Genomic DNA, 19,299 nt, shown 5'->3' with positions numbered 1-19,299 from the left:
ATTTCGGTTAAAATATTGCACGGTGCTCAAATCTTAGCAACCAAAAACTGTACATAAAAATGTCCATCAAAAATATACATCCGTAGCTAAAAAAGTGTAAAATATCATGTCACAGAATATACCACAAATAACCACAAGCCCGCAATTGTTAGGATCATACACAAAATATACGAGAATCTACCCGCCCAAAGACATGACACGTTCAATCACATTGGAACTTCTTTAGAGAATAAATACCCCCCTACGCATTGAACTGATATCCATACGTAAAATCTTATTTACAGTCCAGTAATTTTTATGCAGATCAAAAACACATTTTATTTATTTTATTTATTATTACATTTATATACCGCCCCATCCCCTGAGGGCTCTGGGCGGTGAACAACAAAATAATATTCCAGAAACAATAGTAACAATAAATAATCAATATAAATATAATATATATATATATAGCATCATTAAAACATAATGTTCCCGTAGATATCTAAGGTTTATATATTTCATGTTCCACAGTTATCTAAAGTTTTTATATATCATACTCCACAGATATCTAAGGTTTATATATTTCATGTCCCATAAATATCTAAGGTTTATATATATCATACCCCACATATATCTAAGGTTTATATATATCATGCCGCCCAAAATATCTAAGGTTTATATATATCATACTCCACAGATATCTAAGGTTTTTATATATCATACTCCACAGATATCTAAGGTTTATATATTTCATGTCCCATAAATATCTAAGGTTTATATATATCATACCCCACATATATCTAAGGTTTATATATATCATGCCACCCAAAATATCTAAGGTTTATATCTATCATATTCCACAGATATCTAAGGTTTTTATATATCATACTCCACAGATATCTAAGGTTTATATATTTCATGCCCCATAAATATCTAAGGTTTATATATATCATACCCCACATATATCTAAGGTTTCTATATATCATGCTCCTCAAAATATCTAAGGTTTATATATATCATACTCCACAGATATCTAAGTTATACATAGCATGTCCCATAAATATCAAAGGTTTATATATATCATACTCCACATATATCTAAGGTTTATATATATCATGCCCCCCAAATATCTAAGGTTTATATATATACCATATCTCAGTGATGGCGAACCTTTTTGAGGCCGAGTGCCCAAATTGCAACCCAAACCCCACCTATTTATCGCAAAGTGCCAACACGGCAAATTTAACCTGAATACTGAGGTTTTAGTTTAGAAAAAACGGTTGGCTCCAAGGTGTGCATTACTCGGGAGTAAGCTTGGTGGTAGTTGGTGGCTTTGCTTTGAAGCAACCGTGCAACTCTTCCAACGGGTGAATCATGACCCTAGGAGGGTTTACTCAGAAGCAAGCCCCATTGCCAGCAATCGAGCTTACTCCCAGGTAAAAGATCGAGCTTTAGTTCTTTGCATGGAAAATCAGTGGGGTTTAACAGCGCTTAACAGGGTTACCTACACTACTTCCTCAAAACTAGGTCTTAGGTTTAATGCTAATAATCGAGCCCAGAGGCCCAGGCCAGCCTAGATGTGTGTGTAGGGGGGCAATTTCCCCCCACATGTCGAACTCTGTTTGCACGTGCCCACAGAGAGGGCTCTGAGTGCCACCTCTGGCACCCGTGCCATAGATTCGCCACCACTGCTATATCTCATATCCACCAGGCACCTTTTCAAAAGAACACTGCTCAGCCCACTGGCCTTGGACTGAAATGAAAACAACTATGCATGGCCATTGTATTTTCCCACTCTCAGTAATCCACTTTTAGCCTCAGTGAGAAAGGAGGATTACAAATGACACAAATAAGATGAAAGAAATAAAACAGTCAGAAGCAACTCCCACTGACATCGTCTAGGACCTGAGCATACAACTGCCCTCTTAATTCTATTCTCCGGCGATCAAATGCAAGAAGCTGGTACCAGCAGGTGATGTGAAGGGGATGGAGACCTACACAGAAATTTCAAAGCGTTTTCCCTACCTGCTGGCGAAAACACAAATGCCCTCTGCAAACAGCCCAGCCAACGAGGACGGGAATTGGCTGGCTGCAGCTGTTTCTCTCTGTGCTGTTTCTGGTTCAATAGGAGCCCCGGGGGCTTACAACAGGTCTTCCCCGCTAATCGTCCCCTAATCAGTTCAGTTCATTAGCAGATGCTCTGGCCTCCCCTGCATTTGGCCTCAAAGGGGACAGGGAATTACAACACTGAGCAGCCGGGTCGGCAAACGCACTCTTTTGAGGTCAGGCATGAGCAGGGAGGGAGCAACTCCTCCAGCTTCCCACGGACAAGCAGGGAGGCGACCGGGAAATCAGCGCTAATCACGAAAATGCAACGAGAGCCGTCAAATGAGGCAGACCCCAGAGCACAAAGACCGAACAGGAAATGGTATATTCCAAGCGTTCCTCAAAGCAGTGGCAGAGAAGACCAAGAATAAGTAGAAGAGGATTTATATCCCCCCTTCCTCTCCTGCAGGAGACTCAAAGGGGCTGACAATCTCCTTGCCCTTCCCCACCCCACAAAAAACACCCTGTGAGGTAGGTGGGGCCGAGAGAGCTCCGAAAAGCTGTGACTAGCCCAAGGTCACCCAGCTGGCGTGTGCGGGAGTGCACAGGCTAATCTGAATTCCCCAGAGAAGCCTCCACAGCTCAGGCAACAGAGCTGGGAATCAAACCCAGTTCCTCCAGATTAGAGGCAAGAGCTCTTAACCTCCTACACCACTATTCTGCTTTCCACTGCAGCCAAAGAATTTCTCCATTCTCTCTCTGTTTTCCTGCATAATGTATGGAAGTCACTCTGAAACTGAAAGGGCGGGGGTATCAAGTTTAACAAAAGAAAAATAAAATACATACATTGTGACAGAGAAGTCACAAATACAGGAACCTAGGGTAGAGAATCTGCCTAGCAACCAGAAGGTCCTTAGGAGCAGCAGTGGCGTAGGAGGTTAAGAGCTCATGTTTGGAATATGCTGCCACAGGAGGTGGTGATGGCCACTAACCTGGATAGCTTTAAAAGGGGCTTGGACAGATTTATGGAGGAGAAGTCGATCTATGGCTACCAATCTTGATCCTCCTTGATCTGAGGTTGCAAAGACCTTAGCAGACCAGGTGCTCAGGAGCAGCAGCCGCAGAAGGCCATTGCTTTCACCTCCTGCAGGTGAGCTCCCAAAGGCACCTGGTGGGCCACTGCGAGTAGCAGAGAGCTGGACTAGATGGACTCTGGTCTGGTCCAGCAGGCATGTTCTTATGTTCTTATGTTCTTATGGCACGCAGCTGAACAGCGCTTAGAGCGAAGAGTGCAGATACGTATAAAAACGACTCAGGCAGATGCAAGGCTATTGTGTGGAGAAGCAATGTGGACTACAGGAAAACATCCAAGGAGGACACAAGGCCTGTTTTCTCTCAGGATAACATTATGTGCCCATTAAATTCTCGATCACAGTCCCCCTAAACCGACAGGAACCAACAGGAAATTAAAATGCACCAGGAGGGGAAAAAAAATCCAAGGCAAAAAAAACATTAAAAATAATAGGCCCACGGGGACGCATCTTAAGGAAATAGCCTGAATATAAAATATGCAGAGCTTTAGACGAACGTGCTCATTTTCCTTCGAGAATCGCCTTTTTCTCCCTAACCCAGCCCCACAAAGAGAAAAATTATTTCAGGGCTTCCAAGGGAGACCCCCTCCAGACAGTAAGCGACAGAGATGGTTTCTAATGTTCCATCTAATTTTCTCCGATGATATCGATTTTGAAAAGAACCACGTCGTCCTCTCTGCATCCCAACAGCCCTAGCACAAAAAGAGTTCCTTTCAGCTGTATCCTAAATGGACAGGATTTTTTTATTTGGAAAGAGACTCCCGTGGAGTTTGAAAAGGCACCTTCAAGGGAAGAAATGAAAAAAGACAGCGTCTGACTTATTGGATTGGAGTCTGTGTCTCTTATCCTAGCAGAAAGCATAGCCAATTATCAATGTCTGATGCTCCATGAACTGACTTGGTGGCCCCAGGTTGAAGAAGAAGAAGAGGAGAAGGAGGAAGAAGAGGAGGAGTTTGGATTCATATCCTAGCTTTCTGTCCTGTAAGGAGACTCACGGTGGCTTACAAGCTCCTAAGAACTGTGACTAGCCCAAGGTCACCCAGCAGGAATGTAGGAGTGCGGAAACACATCTGGTTCACCAAATAAGCCTCTGCCACTCAGAGCGAGGAATCAAACCTGGTTCTCCAGATTAGAATCCACCTTCTCTTAACCACTACACCAGTGATGGCAAACCTATGGCACGGGTGCCAGAGGTGGCACTCAGAGCCCTCTCTGTGGGCACGCACAGAGTCCCCCCCACCCCCACACATCTAGGCTGGCCTGGGCCACTGGGCTCGATTATTAGCATTAAACCTAAAACCTAGTTTTGGGGAAGCAGTGTAGGTAACCCTGTTAAGCGCTATTAAACCCCACTGATTTTCATGCAAAGAACTACAGAGCGATCCTTTACCTGGGAGTAAGCTCGGTTGCTGGCAGTGGGGCTCGCTTCTGACTAAACCCTCCTAGGGTCATGATTCACCTGTTGGAAGAGTTGCATGGTTGCTTCAAAGCAAAGCCACCAACTACCACCAAGCTTACTCCCGAGTAACGCATGCCTCAGAGCCAACTGTTTTTTCTAAACTAAAACCTCAGTATTCAGGTTAAATTGCCGTGTTGGCACTTTGCGATAAATAAGCGGGTTTTGGGTTGCAGTCTGGGCACTCGGTCTCGAAAAGGTTCGCCATCACTGCACTACACCATGCAGTGTTGAATGTGTTGTGCTGCGCTTTTGAAAAACGTACGGGCCAATCCAAAGGAGGGGGGGGCATGAATCTGCCTTTGGGAACAGTTCGGGGGCGCGCTGGCACATTTGCCCTCCCTCCACACTCCTACATTCCTTCTGGGTGACCTTCGGCTAATTACAGTTCTCTCAGGACTCTCTCAGCCCCACCTACCTCGCAAGGTGTCTGTTGTGGGGAGAGGAAGGGAAAGGAGCTTGTGAGCCACGCTGAGTCTCCTTACAGGAGAGAAAGGTGGGGAAGAAATCCAAACTCTTCTTTTTCTTAAGGGACTGGACGCCTCTCGTTTCAGTTTTCAAGTGGCCGTTGTCCTGACTGTTCAGTCTTTTGTTGGTCTACTCCAGGGGCCTGCAACCTGCGGCTCTCCAGATCCCCGCATGGCTGATGGGAACTGTAGTCCATGAACATCTGGAGAGCCGCAGGTTGCAGACCCCTGGCCTACTCCTTGCGAAAGTTGCCCCACACTTTTCAACCCATAGGGCCCGTCAGGAGTGTATACACAATGGCAGGCCGGTTCACAACTGATTTCAGAGTGAGAGAGTAGAAGAAGAAGACTTTATTTACAGTCAGTGACCAGATATACAGTGTTTCCTAATATAAGATTAGTAGCCTTATAAGACATATACAGTTGGAGCAAAAATTAATTATAAGACACTGTCTTTATATTACTTTTTTTGCTCCCCAAAAGATGTGCTAAAGGTGTCTTATTTTCAGGGGATGTCTTATTTTTCCTGTAGTTCTTGTTTGTCGTGGCATGCTTCCAAACAAAAAACTTTGCTATGTCTTACTTTCGGGGGATGTCTTATATTTCACACTTCAGCAGAACCTCTACTATGTCTTATTTTTCGGGGATGTCTTATATTAGGGGAAACAGGGTATTACAAATCTCCAAAATATCTACAACAAAACAAGAATGCAGATCTCTCTCTCCAGATTCCAGCACTATCCATCTATATATCATTATAACCTTTGTAAACACACCAAACAGCATAAAAATACTCAAAACAGAACAAAAAATATCTCGAGGGGGGATGCCATATTCAGATTCATTTTTTCTTTTCATAATGAATATTAGACAGAATTTTCATACGCATTTAGTAATATTCTCCTTCTTATCTTGTAAATAGCTTTTCGCAAACAAACTTTATCAGAACAATATATCATTTCTTTTGTGTAGTAGGATGTGACAGGCATTTTTTTTTTCCTTTGGCCCCCCTCCCTCATAACAAGGGTACACTTTAACAACATATGCTCTTGAGATAGTTGCATGGTGGAGAACTCTTATCATATCCAGGATGTTATGGATTCACAATCTCCCATCAGCTCCCCTGCCACCTCTGGGCCATGCTGGCAGGGCTGATGGGAATTGTAGTCCATAACATCTGGAGTGCCAAAGGTTCGCCACCGCTGCTCTATAGTTTCTACAGAATTCAGAGAGCAAGAACATAACCTTGCAGCGCAAGGTATCTTTTGATATTTCCCTTCTAAGTAGTGAGAGAGTAGCAGACAGAGCAGGTGGATCGAAACAACCTACAGGTGGGCTCTTGTCGCTTTCAGTGGGGGATAACCATACTAGATTCATATCGGCAAGACCTCGGACACAGAATCCCTGCCCTGAAAACATCTCTCTGCTTTTACAAATGAGTTTCCACTTGTGCACTACGAGCCAAAACACCCGAAGAAACGAGGTTTCACACACTGCAGAGATAAGGGCTTATCTGCACGCAGTGCTGGAACAGCGCATGAACCCTACCGCATCACTGAGAGACGACGTGTTGTGAACAAGGAAGCAACGAGCATTGCCAAACAAAAACCTTTCCCCTAAGTGCAAATCTTGGGACACAGCTGCAAGTTGCTGCGCAGGAAAACACCTGGCTAAAGGCATACCTGCGAGAGCGGATGCTCCTGTTTCTTTTTTTCCGCCACACTCGGCAGTCTTTACCTGGGAACCGAGATTCTAATCCAGAGTCACTTACTGAAATGCAATACTTGTAGATAAGGACACGAGGCCTTGTTTAATGCAGTGATCTAAGAGGACGATAACGTTCTGTTTTTATTAAAGGAAATGGAGGGGATTTTTTGTAATAAGAGCAAACGACTGCTAGAGAACTATGGGGGTTATTTCCTTGCAAGCATTGATTTTTTAAACTCATTCCAGGTGTCCTAAGCAATGTGGCTGAGCTGCAGACACTCTGACCACTGGAGGGGTGCCCAGTTTAAAGAAGAAGAAGAAGAGTTTGGATTTATATCCCCCCCTATTCCTCCTGCAGGAGACTCAAAGGGCTGGACAATCTCCTTGCCCTTCCCCCCTCACAACAAACACCCTGTGAGGTGGGTGGGGCTGAGAGAGCTCCGAGAAGCTGTGACTAGCCCAAGGTCACCCAGCTAGTGTGTGTGGGAGGGTACAGGCTAATCTGAATTCCCCAGATAAGCCTCCACAGCTCAGGCGGCAGAGCTGGGAATCAAACCCGGTTCCTCCAGATTAGATACACGAGCTCTTAACCTCCTACGCAGATCCCCTTGATCATGTGTACAGAACCATCAGTTTCCCCAAGAGCTTATTCAGGGGCGGAGCAAGGGGGAACGGGCGCTTCAGGGCGACGCGGTGGTGCCTGCTACTTCGGGCTTCCGCTACTCGCCTCTACGCACCCTCGCTCCCCATTGGTGCTACGCCACTGAGCTTATTTATAGACCCAATGCACAACAGCAGGGAGCTGCATCGCCTAAGGGGACATAGCAGTGATCAAACATCCCCTCGGCTAACGGCTATTTAGGTCAGCTGGGAGCCCCCACATCAGCCTCTTCCTCCTCCCTCCCCGGGTCCATTCCACTGGACTTCAAGACTTGGTGCAAAAAAAAGTTGTTTGGTCGTGGTGGGAGAGGGCGTCTGCCCATACGGGGGTTGGGGGGTGGAAAACTCAAGAGTTTGCACCAGGCTACGTTTTTCTCAGGTCAAGGGGAGGGACTCAAGATTGGTGAAGCTATAGATCAGTGACGGTAGAACCTTTCGTAGTGACCGAAAGTGACCAAAACTGCAAACTCCAAAACTCCTACTTTATTTATTGCAAAGTTACCAACACGGCAATTTAACCTGGAATGCTGAGGTTTTAGTTTAGGAAAACCGGGTTGGCTCTTCGGTGCTACGCAAGTACTGGAAGTAAGTTTCGGTGGTAGCTCTATGGCTCCCTGCTTTGAAGCAAACTGGCCAAGGTAACTCTTTCCAACGGGGTGAATCACATTCTTAGAGGAGGAAGTTTACTCAGAAGCAAGCCCCATTGCCAGCAACCGAAGCTTAATTCCAAAGTAAAGGATCGAAGCTTTAGTTCCTTTCGTGCAGATGAAAATCAGTGGGGTTTAATAGCCTTTAACAGGGTTACCTTACACTGCTTCCCCAAAACTGGTTCTTAGGTTTAATGCTAATAATCGAGCCCAGCGGCCCAGGCCAGCCTAGATGTGGGGGGGCACCCTGTTTGCAATTCTGCATCGCAGCTCCACAGAGAGGGTCTGAGTGCCACCTCTGGCACCCGTGTCATAGGGTTTGCCACCACTGCTATAGATGGACTTCTCCTCCATAAATCTGTCCAAGCCCCTTTTAAAGCTAAAAGTGGGTAGTTTTCCTGTCCCGGGCTTCTGAATTAGCAAGTATGCACGACCAGGCTCAGGAAGCTAGAAATAACAAACTGGAAAACACTCCAACCGGGTCCAACGCTTGTAGACAATAGGAGACAGATTCCTCTCTTTCTAACCGCTCACTTCTGATTCCCGCCTATGCCTGGGAAACATTTGGAGCACAGACAGTACGCAGCTGCAGACCCAACTGCCAAGAATGTCATTTCTACGGGCTCGCCCCCGAAATACAGGAGAAGGGGCTACGCACAGACAAACAGCTGTCAAGAGGCTCTTGAACTTCAAAGCGACCTGCCGTCCCGGACAATTTATTCTGCCCTTCAGACAGTCACGTGACGGCACCCGTCTGCTGGTCTCCCATAGCGCACCATCAGCACTTACCAGATCTGCAGAGAGAGCAAAAACTACAGGGGATCTTAACGCCAGGAGTTCGGGTAGGGGAGAGAGTTTCAGAGGGTGCCCGCGTTGGTTTGCAGTAGCACCGCTCAATTTGAGACCAGGTGTATTTCAGAACCTGACAAGATTTTCATAAGAACATAAGAACAAGCCAGCTGGTTCAGACCAGAGTCCATCTAGTCCAGCTCTCTGCTACTCGCAGTGGCCCACCAGGTGCCATTGGGAGCTCACCAGGAGCGTACCTAGGCAAACTGGCACCTGGGGACAAAACCTGAGTTTGATGCTCTTCTGGTGTATGGGCTGCCACCCTCCCCCCACCATGACCAATTTGGGCATTTTGGGGGTATTTCTGGTGTTTTTCGGCCCATGGGAGTGCATTTAAAGCTAGCGGCACCATGATTCTCAGGGCATCATCCAGAGAAGCTGCCCTGATGATACCTCACCTGAGTTTGATGCATGTTTGGTCTCAGGGCAGCAAAGCTATAGTCATAGCCTTCAAATGGAATGCTCCCATCCCCATTGTTTTCAATGTGGAGCTAACCTGAGATTGGGGGGCTACCCATTTGAGGGACAATAACTTTGGTCCCTCCTGAACACATAATTTCACCAAACTCTGGGTGGTGGCATCATAAGAATAGTTAACAGATGATACCCCTGAAATTTTGGTGTCACCTAGCTGTAAACATACATCCCTTCCAGGCACCCCAAGAAATTTGCCCAAGATTCTTTGTTTTGCAGTGACTTTGCTCTATTGTAGCTAATGAGGAATTTCTGAGGAAAGCTGCAAGGTAATACTTTTGAAGATAGAGGCACTCAGAATTTCAAGGTGGCTCCAGAAGCCTCTCCTGGTAATAGTAGTGCATCCCAGGCCTTAGAGAGACCTTTGCTTCTGTCCAAATTCTTATGGGGCCCCCCAAAGGCGTATTATTTTGTTTCCCCTGCCCCTGCACATGAAGCCTGCTGGGTGAGTTCTCCTCTCAGAACTCTCTAGCTCCCCACCCACCCCTTCAAAAGCAAAGCCCTCACCAAGCTTGATGCTGTTACTCAAGGCCCCTTTGGAGCCACCCTTTGAAAGTTCATGGCTCTCTGTCTCTCAAAAAAATGTGTGGTCACTGCTTACACTGACTCAGACATTCCCCTGGTGAATCTGCCAGGCATCAAGCCTTGCATGATGTGTGTAGTATGTTCTGTGGTGGGAAAAATTATTTTTCCCACCATAGACTTCCAATGGGACTTTCTGTTATGCCCAGCTGGCTCTGTGGTAGAGGCTAATAACAGGAGGCACCTGTGGTAGTGGTCTCTGCTCTGGGCCGGGGCACTTTATTTCCATGCAGGGCTGCTGGTGTGAATCTCCCTGAAAGGAACCAGCCAACTTTGGCTAAAAGTTTTCCTGTGATGGCTGAATGCTGTGGGCATCAGGTTCACCTTCAACTTGGTGGCCACAGCATTTTCCTCTCCCACACACATTTTAGCAAATTTGACTCTGCTCTGAAGAACTGTGACTAGCCCAAGGTCACCCAGCCGCCATGTGTTGGAGTGCACAAGCTAATCTGGTTCATCAGATAAGCTTCCACAGCTCAAGTGACAGAGCAGGGAATCAAACCCGGTTCCTCCAGATTAGAGTGCACCTGCTTTTAACCACTACACCATGGCAGGAGATTGGGCTTGATGGTCCTTGTGATCTCTTCCAACTCTATGATTCTATGAAAACCCTCCACCTATACATCAAGAGATTCACATGCTGGATTCTATGCCAAGGACACTGCAGATACTGATGTGCAAGAAAATCACTTAGCACACCATAGTTCTGAGATTCTCTCATTTTTTTTTAAAAAAGAGAGGAAGTCAAGTTTCTAGCCCTCAAGCTTGCCAAGAAATGATTGAAAGGATTTGGGGCAATGAACTGGCAAACATTGGAAGGCTGAATCAATTTCCAAATGTCAGCCCCACGTAGCTCCTTTTAACATGACAATTATTATAGTTTCGTCAATACTTAGCTTTGAGATAGCACTTTTAGCATGCACAGTTCTTCCATATTGCTAATAATTGTTACAACCATCCCGCAAGATAGTCCAGTACTATTCCCAGATAACAGGTGGCGTTCACGTCTGCAGGTAAGATTTAACCCTGGAACCTTCCCCCAAAATTAAGCTACTTTGGGGAACAATATTTTACCCACAGTTAGCAAAAGCAGAATGAATTACTCGAAGTCATCAGGGGATAATATATTTTTAATTCATGTCATTGACACAAGTTGCAACATCCAACTTCCCTTGACATGAATGGAAAGTTAGCTAGGTGCTGCGCTAAGAATAGCAGCACACAGAACACAGAGACCCATTTATGCCACTCTCTAACACAACTAATTCTTCTCCCAGATCCCACTTGGAAATCTGCCACTCAGCACTTCGGCATGGGATCTCCGGTTGCAGAGTTAAGGGGTTTCCCTGTCAGATGCTAGTTTATAGATTTAGTGCCCAAGAACATAAGAACAAGCCAGCTAGATCAGACCAGAGTCCATCTAGCCCAGCTCTTTGCTACTCGCAACGGCTGTAAGCAAACTGGATAGCAAACAGGACCTCAAAAAACAACAGTGTGTTTTCCAACTCAAGTTCAAACAAGCATAGTAACAAGCTCATTCATTCATAAAATTCCAGGTCCACATATCTACACAGGTATCCTGGTGAAATCCTGACCGTGGGTACGAATTTATGAATTCCCATGGTCTGATCCACAAACAGCGAAATCTAACGGGATGTCTGTGTCTGGCTGTGTGGAACCTGAAACTTGGAAAATGCACTTGGTTGTTGTAATAATGGTTGGCTTTCACGTTTGGACACAGGTTGTAGCCATATTGCATTTAGCATCGTCGGAACATTTGGTTTCGATGCTTTCATTGTATTATCGTGGCTGGTACTCTTCAGAGATCCTCAGAGATCCTCTGAAGATGCCAGCCACAGATGCAGGCGAAACGTCAGGAGAGAATGCTGCTAGAACACGGCCATACAGCCCGGAAACCACACAGCACCCAAGCACTTGGTTGTTGTTTTTTCAGGTCCTACTTGTCATCCAGTTAATGGACTTAACGAGTGTGTATAATAATGAGCACGTATGACAGCTGGACCTCTATGATTTGCAGTTTATATGGATGCTTTTTGTTAATATTAAATACCGTATATACTCGTGTATAAGTCGACCCGCATATAAGTCAAGGCACCTAATTTTACCACAAAAAACTGGGAAAACGTATTGACTCACGTATAAGTCAATGGTGGGAAATGCAGCAGCTACTGGTAAATTTCAAAAATAAAAAGATACCAATAAAATTACTTTAATTTGAGGCATCAGTAGGTTAAATGTTTTTGAATATTTATTTCAAAGGAAAACAATAAACTTGCTCTGTAAGCCCCGATTCTCCCTTTAAATCGACTCAGAAGGGGGGGGGGTGATTTAAAGGGAGAATCTGGGGAAAATTTGAGGGTGCCTGTTAGGGGAGGAATGTTTATGTTAGCAGTACCAACATTTCAGAGTATCTTTAGGAGATTCTCCTGATGATACCACCCAGGTTTGGTGAAGTTTGGTTCAGGGGGTCCAAAGTTATGGACCCTCAAAAGGGTCCATAATCTACTATTAGCTTCCATTGGAAACAATGGGGGATGGGAGCACCCACTTTGGGGATCCATAACTTTGGACCCCCTGAACCAAACATCACGAAACTTGGCTGGTATCAGCAAGAGATTATCCAGATGATACCACCTAGGTTTAGTGAAGTTTGGTTTGAGGTGTCCAAAGTTATGGACCCTCAAAATGTAGCCCCATCTACTATTAGCTTCCGTTGGAAACAATGGGGGTGGGGCACCCCCTTTGGGGGTCCATAACGTTGGACCCCCTGAACCAAACTTCACCAAAACTGGCTGGTATCATCAGGAGTGTCACCTGATGATAGCCTGAAAATTTGGTGCCGCTAGCCTAAAAACTGGGCCCCCTGGGGGCCGACAAAGTAAAAACCCTAAAAAATATTTTTAAATACACCTCACTTGTGTATAAGTCGAGGGGGGCTTTTTCAGCACAAAAAATGTGCTGAAAAAGTCAAACTTATATGCGAGTATATACGGTACACACGAGGTAGCGCACAAACATTATATCTTTACTTACAGCCACTGTATAGTGGTTTGGGTTTGTTTGTCCCTTGATATACTGATTCAATATAAGGCACGTTTATGCGTATGTGTTCACATAAAACACTAATATGTAACCACAAGACCACACTGTTTTGTGAAGACAAATTGCAGACAGCCACACAGAAGTTACATGGATAAGGGTGGTCTGCAGCTAGATTTTAATCTAGCAGGACCTTAAAGGCCACAAGATTCTCAGGGTATAAACTTCTGACAGTCAACGCTCCCTTCATCGGATTAATAAGATCTTTAGCTCAACTGAATGAGAATGCAACTAGACTAGTGTGTGTGTGTATTGGAGGGGGGGGGATCAAGTTTGCAGCCGAATGTCCTTACGAAAACCCACAATGAAAACCTGCCAGATACGATTTGCTGGTTAAAAGCTAAAGCCCATCTTATTCTACAAAATCAGAGAATTTTAACATTCCCTTGGCTTGTTAGCTGCCTGAATGGTGCAGACGACGCTGAGCTTGTCGGAGCTTGGAGAGCTAAACAGGGTCAGCCAGAGATTAGAACTTGGGTGGTAGACCACCACGGCTCGCCATGCAGAAGTTGGCAACAACCATGCAGAAGTTGGCAACAACCAGCTCACCTTTTGCCTTGCAAACATCAGGAGGTGTCCCTTAAACTGGTGGCGACTTGATAGCCCTTAATTGTTCGAATTCCCTTGCCTTCAGCTACGCATCTTTCTATTTGACTTTGATTAACAGACAGAATGAAACACACCAGGTTTTTTAAAAATGCTTTTCCTTAACACTTCTCCACAGGGAAAGCTTTCCGCTTGGCCCGCCAATACAAACCCCGGGAACCTGACCTTACCCACCGGCCAACGTGGCGTAGTGGATAAGAGCAGGAGGATCCGACTCTGGAGAACTGGGTTTCATACCCTACTCCTCCACCCAAGTGGCAGAGGCTTATCTGGTGAGCCACTCCTACATTCCGCACTCCCACATTCCTGCTGGGTGACCTTGGGCCGGTTATAGTTCTCTCAGAACTCTCCTAAACATTAGAAAGAACTTCCTGACAGTAAGTGCCGTCCGACAGTGGAATACGCTGCCTCGGAGAGGGGTGGAGTCTCCTTCTTTGGAGGTTTTTAAGCAGAGGCCGGATGGCCATCTGTCCGGAATGCTTTGATTGTGTCTTCCTGCATGGCAGGGGATTGGTCTTGATAGACCTTGTGGGATGTGCCCAACTCTATAGTTCTATCTGATTGAATCCTGTGACCTGTTCTACTCAATGGAAGCTCTGGCGGATGGCTCCTTCCCTGACTCAAGATGTTCTCTCCACCACAGGAAAGACCCTCTGCTAGTGGAACAGGTCCGCAGGATAGAACCCATGACTTCTCTGATGTACAATTAAGCCATGGGCAACTCCAGCCATTAGAAAACCAGGTTTACCATTAACCTTGACCATTCAACAGACAGCCAATCCTAATTCTCGAACACATATGCTAGGAACCTGTCTTTAAATACCCGCTTGAAGTATTTATGCATGGCATTGCAGACGAACGCTTGAAACATCTCAGTAATGCGGGAAGTCAGTCCTAGATGCCGGCGATTCAAAGAGCACGCAAGCCCTGCCCTCGAATTCAACACTGACCACACCTAACGAACGACCAAGTACAAATATATAAGGGGCCGAGCACCAATGGAAAAGCTGGAAACCTGATTTTAAAAGGCCCTTCTGGGGTGAGTGGGTTATGTATGGGAGACGATGGCATAACTTGCTCCCACACAAGACGTCTCCTGCCTTTGTACCAAGGGAGTGGCTCGAGTATAGCAATAAATAACACACTCTGCATGCACAGGAGCCCGGGTTGCATGCCTGGCCCACTGCGCAAAAGAATTTCTAACTGCAAGACCTTCCCGTGACCCAGATTCCGGGGGGCCACTGCCAGTCAGAGCAGACAACGCTGGGTGGAACACTGGGCTGACTAACTAAAGAAGTCTTTCTTTGAAGTAGCTCTTCCTCTTCCTCACTTCTGGATCTCTTATCACCTATGGGACCCGTTTCTCCCCCCTTTGGGGAGGGTTTTAATGAGGGTTGTTGCGGACATTGTTTGTTACTGATCGCTGCGTTATTAAATTGTTTTAATGTATTTAAGGGTTATTGTATATATGTGATTTATGTTGTTCACCGCCCAGAGCCCTTTGGGGGGTAGGGCAGTATACAAAACCCAATAATAAATAAAATAAATAATATTTCCAACACTTTCTGTAAACAAACTTCTTGCTGCAAACGTGTCCCTGAACAACTGACACACAAGATCAGATTCAAGAAGACCAGCCCGAAGAAGAAGAGTTTGGATTTATATCCTGCCTTTCTATCCTATAAAGAGACTTACAATAAGGGGCTTACAATCTCCTTTCCCTCCCCCCCCCCAACAAGCACCCTGTGAGGTGGGTGGGGCTGAGAGAGCTCCAAAGAACTGTGACTAACCCAAGGTCACCCAACTCGCATGTTTTGGAGTGCACAAGCTAATCTGGTTCCCCAGATAAGCCTCCATGGCTCAAGTGGCAGAGCGGGGAATCAAACCCAGTTCCCCAGATGAGAGTGAATCTGCTCTTAACCACTACACCACGCTGAGAGAAACACTGATACTGAAAATGGAGGTTATGTTTAGCCATCCCACATAATATTTCTTGATAGAGTTTTCCACCATGAGTTTGTACCCTAGTGTGGAAGGAGTGGTAAAGAGACTGTAAGGGGGAAAGCGCGTAGCTGAGTGGAAGAGCATGAGTTTTGTAGGCTGACATTTTCAGATTCAACCCCCGGGGATCTCTGGTGAAAAGGAAGCCAGGTTAACTTCGGCAGATTCCACACAGCCAATCTAAAACAGGATAAGGAGGCCCCAAAAAACATTTTTTTTGGGGGGGGGGGGGACACCCAACTGGCATGTGTTGGAGTGCACAAGCTAATCTGGTTCCCCAGATAAGCCTCCACGGCTCAAGTGGCAGAGCAGGGAATTGAACCCGGTTCTCCGGATTAGAGCGCACCTGCTCTTAACCACTACGCCACAGTTTGAGGATGGAAAGCGCCACCTAGCCCCAGATGACTTATGGCCATCCTATAGACCAGGGGGTGTTCAACTCTGGCACGTCAGTTGTTCATGGAAAGCCAGTTGGCCATGCCAGCAGGGGATGATGGGAATTGTAGTCCATGAACATCTGAAGTGCCAGGCTTTCCAATCTCCTACTTGGATGGCCCAGGCCCGCCTGAACTCGTCAGATCTCGGAAGCCAAGCAAGGTCAGCCCCCAGCTAGTATTGGGATGGGAGACCTCCAAGGAATTCTAGGTTGTGATGAGGAAGGAGGCAGGCAATGACCAACCACCTGTTCAATGTAAGCCCCCTGGTTCACAATACTAGAACCAGGGGGCTTTCATTGAAAATGCTGGGGGGGGGGGAGGAATTAGGACTAATAAAAGGAAACACTTTTTCAAGCAACGTGTGATTGGTGTTTGGAACATGCTGCCACAGGAGGTGGTGATGGCCACTCACCTGGATAGCTTTAAAAGGGGCTTGGACAGATTTATGGAGGAGAAGTCGATCTGTGGCTACCAATCTTGATCCTCTTTGATCTGAGATTGCAAATGCCTTAACAGTCCAGGTGCTCTGGAGCAGCAGCAGCAGCAGAAGGCCATTGCTTTCACCTCCTGCACGTGAGCTCCCAAAGGCACCTGGTGGGCCACTGGGAGTAGCAGAGAGCTGGACTAGATGGACTCTGGTCTGATCCAGCTGGCTTGTTCTTATGTTCTTATGTTCGTTCCTTGCCCTGAAAACCGCACAGGGCTGCCTTAAGTCCACTGTGAATTGTTAGGTCGAAGGAAATCTACTGGCGTTTAGTAGTTTCCAGGAGAAAGTCTGCCACTATCATACAGAGAGAAGGATCAGGGTTGTCCAACAAGTAGTGTAATCTAATTAAATCGGGGAGATGGGGTAAATGTAAAGGAGTAAGATTCACATACTTGGATCTGATTTCCTTGAATCTGAGACAGTGTAGTAACTGGTGGGCCAGAGATTCAACTGAGCCGTTGTTACATGGGCACAATCTTTTAGCCTTTTCTTGCTTATTAAATCTGCCGTGCAACAAGGCAGAAAGCATAACATTAAACCTGGCGAGCATTATGGCTCTCCTTTGAACGGAGTTTATTAAGCAATACAGGTAGTGTGCCAAGTGGCCCCGTTCAAATGGGAGAGAAAAATACAGGGGGGAGCACGTTTTCTTGGCTGCGGTGATTAGGGCCACTGTGAATTGGCGCTTTCTGCCCCCAGTTTTCAAGCTGAGAGACCCCCAGAGGTGGCTTGCTGTTGCCTGCCCGTGCGCAGCGACCCTGGACTTCTTTGGTGGTCTCCCATCCCAACAGTAACCAGGAACGATCCTCCTTAGCTTGAGAACCAGCCTGGGCTTACACAGTTTATCCCTCTCGGAATCCACAACAGACTAGCCAGCCGCTACAAACCAGAATGCATTTCAAAAAGGATGCACTTTTCAACTCCTCAATGAGCAGCTCCTGAGAAAACCCACGCTCTTGAGACCATCTCCCATTGATTTGGCCTTCATTTATTAGCTCTGGCCCAAAGACACCCCCGCTACTCTCCCTGAACAATTTCAGCACCTCTGTGTGTAGGCTTAGGAACGAGGCATGCCACCAAATAGGCGCATGCTGGTGATCACCTGTGGCACCGCTGGCACACATCAAACAGCTTCGCGGTGCCCGTAGGCTGTAGGAATCGCTCTGCAGGTACACGGAAGAGCAATCCCCCCCAGAGTTGTGCCATGTGCTAAGCACCGCACGGATGCACCCAAGCCTCACTCGGTGGCACTGCTCATTTCCAGGAGAAACCTACAGGTGAATCTGTGGTCTTAAGAGTCAAGGTGTTCACATGCATGGGAAAATCCACTTCAACGGTGCGTCTATGTACTCCAAGCACGGCTGCATCGGAACACAAAGGGAAACACAGCACATCTGACTGCAAAGGGAACATTGTACATGGGGTTACGCTCTCCACTGCTCCCTCCCCTTGCAAGAAGAGAGGCAGTCTCCATCCTCAGCTACAACACGGGAGTGGGGGGAGATTTGTGCGATTCTCTCTGCATGCTCTCCTGCCCCACCCTGCTCCCCCCACCCACAGCATATGGAGCCCACCGCATGGAACAGGCGTCAACCAGCACGCCGGGCACGGGCAAGCCCCACCCGGGACTGCAGCCGGATCTTGCACGTGCGTGGCAGGGTTACTCTAACACCCCCCCCCCTTTTTTTCCTTTGCTATGCAGATCAATGCACCAGCCCTCGGTGCGGGGCGACCGTCCACGATCCCCAATGGATGCAATGCAAAGGGTGCAATCCTGGGATCTACTTTTATTCTTGCAAAAAAATAATTGCAAGCGCCCGCGTGCCACTGACCTGATTTGTCGGCCGCAAGAAAGCTGCCCAGCAACAGCAAGGCGACCCCCGCGTGCCCGGCAAGAGCGAGTGAATGGCCGGGGGCGCGCATGCGCGCGGATGCACGTTCCAAAGGGAGCGGCGGGGACAAGCAGCTGCCAGGGAAGCGGCGGCTCGCCGGGTCAGAAGTGCGCAGGCGCGCGCGGAGAGGCTCGGCAAGCCAATGAAAGCTGGTCGGTCTCGCTCGTGTTCTCAGTCTTCTGACGGCTCCGCCCCCTTGCTCGCGGCCCAGCCGCAGACCACGCCCCCCGATGCCGGGCTGTGTGAACGCCGAAGAGGGCGGAGCAAAGGCGTGTCACGTGAGGAGAAGGAGCCAGTCAGAAACAAGACGGGGATAAGTAGCGGGAAGAGTGGGTGGGAAAGTCAAAGGAGAGGGAAGTCTGTCTTTCCAGGTCGGCATTCAACAGGTCGAGCTTCTTTCTTTCTTTCTTTCTTTCTTTCTTTCTTTCTTTCTTTCTTTGAGACAAACCAGGCTTTCAGGAAATGAGCTTTGGAGAGTCAAACGTTTCTTCCTTTCTTTTTTTTTCTTTCTCCATCATCATCATCATCATCATCATCATCATCATCATCATCATCATCATTTAATTTTGTTTAATATCACAGCTGCCAGTCCTTTAGCATTACAATTCAAGTCTCACCCAGAGACCTAGGATGTTGTATCTGCGTAGTATTTGTGCAGATCCCTTATTATTATTTCGATTTATTCCCTGCCCTTTACAATAGTCTCATTGGATTGGATATATAGTGAGGGGGAAACAGGAGGCTTCATCTGTTGGACTTCTGCCTGTCACTACAAGACAGCCCCAAGGACAGCAA

At 46.9% G+C, this 19,299-nt stretch overlaps 1 protein-coding gene across 2 annotated transcripts in view; it reads right to left on the bottom strand.

Annotated features, from left to right (window-relative positions):
* The window catches only part of PTP4A3 (protein tyrosine phosphatase 4A3), a 152,963-nt gene extending 134,360 nt beyond the window's left edge, over positions 1-18,603 (bottom strand). For both annotated transcript variants that reach the window (XM_048508101.1, XM_048508103.1), the window contains exon 1: positions 18,445-18,603. The gene's annotated coding sequence lies outside the window, so the exon portion shown is untranslated. The remainder of the gene's footprint in view (positions 1-18,444) is intronic.
* Positions 18,604-19,299: the final 696 nt, after the last annotated feature.

Source organism: Sphaerodactylus townsendi, linkage group LG09, assembly GCF_021028975.2.
Source record: "Sphaerodactylus townsendi isolate TG3544 linkage group LG09, MPM_Stown_v2.3, whole genome shotgun sequence".
Classification (NCBI taxonomy): Eukaryota; Metazoa; Chordata; class Lepidosauria; order Squamata; family Sphaerodactylidae; genus Sphaerodactylus; species Sphaerodactylus townsendi.
Note: the sequence above shows the minus strand (reverse complement) of the source record. Positions and strands in the feature narration are given on the sequence as shown.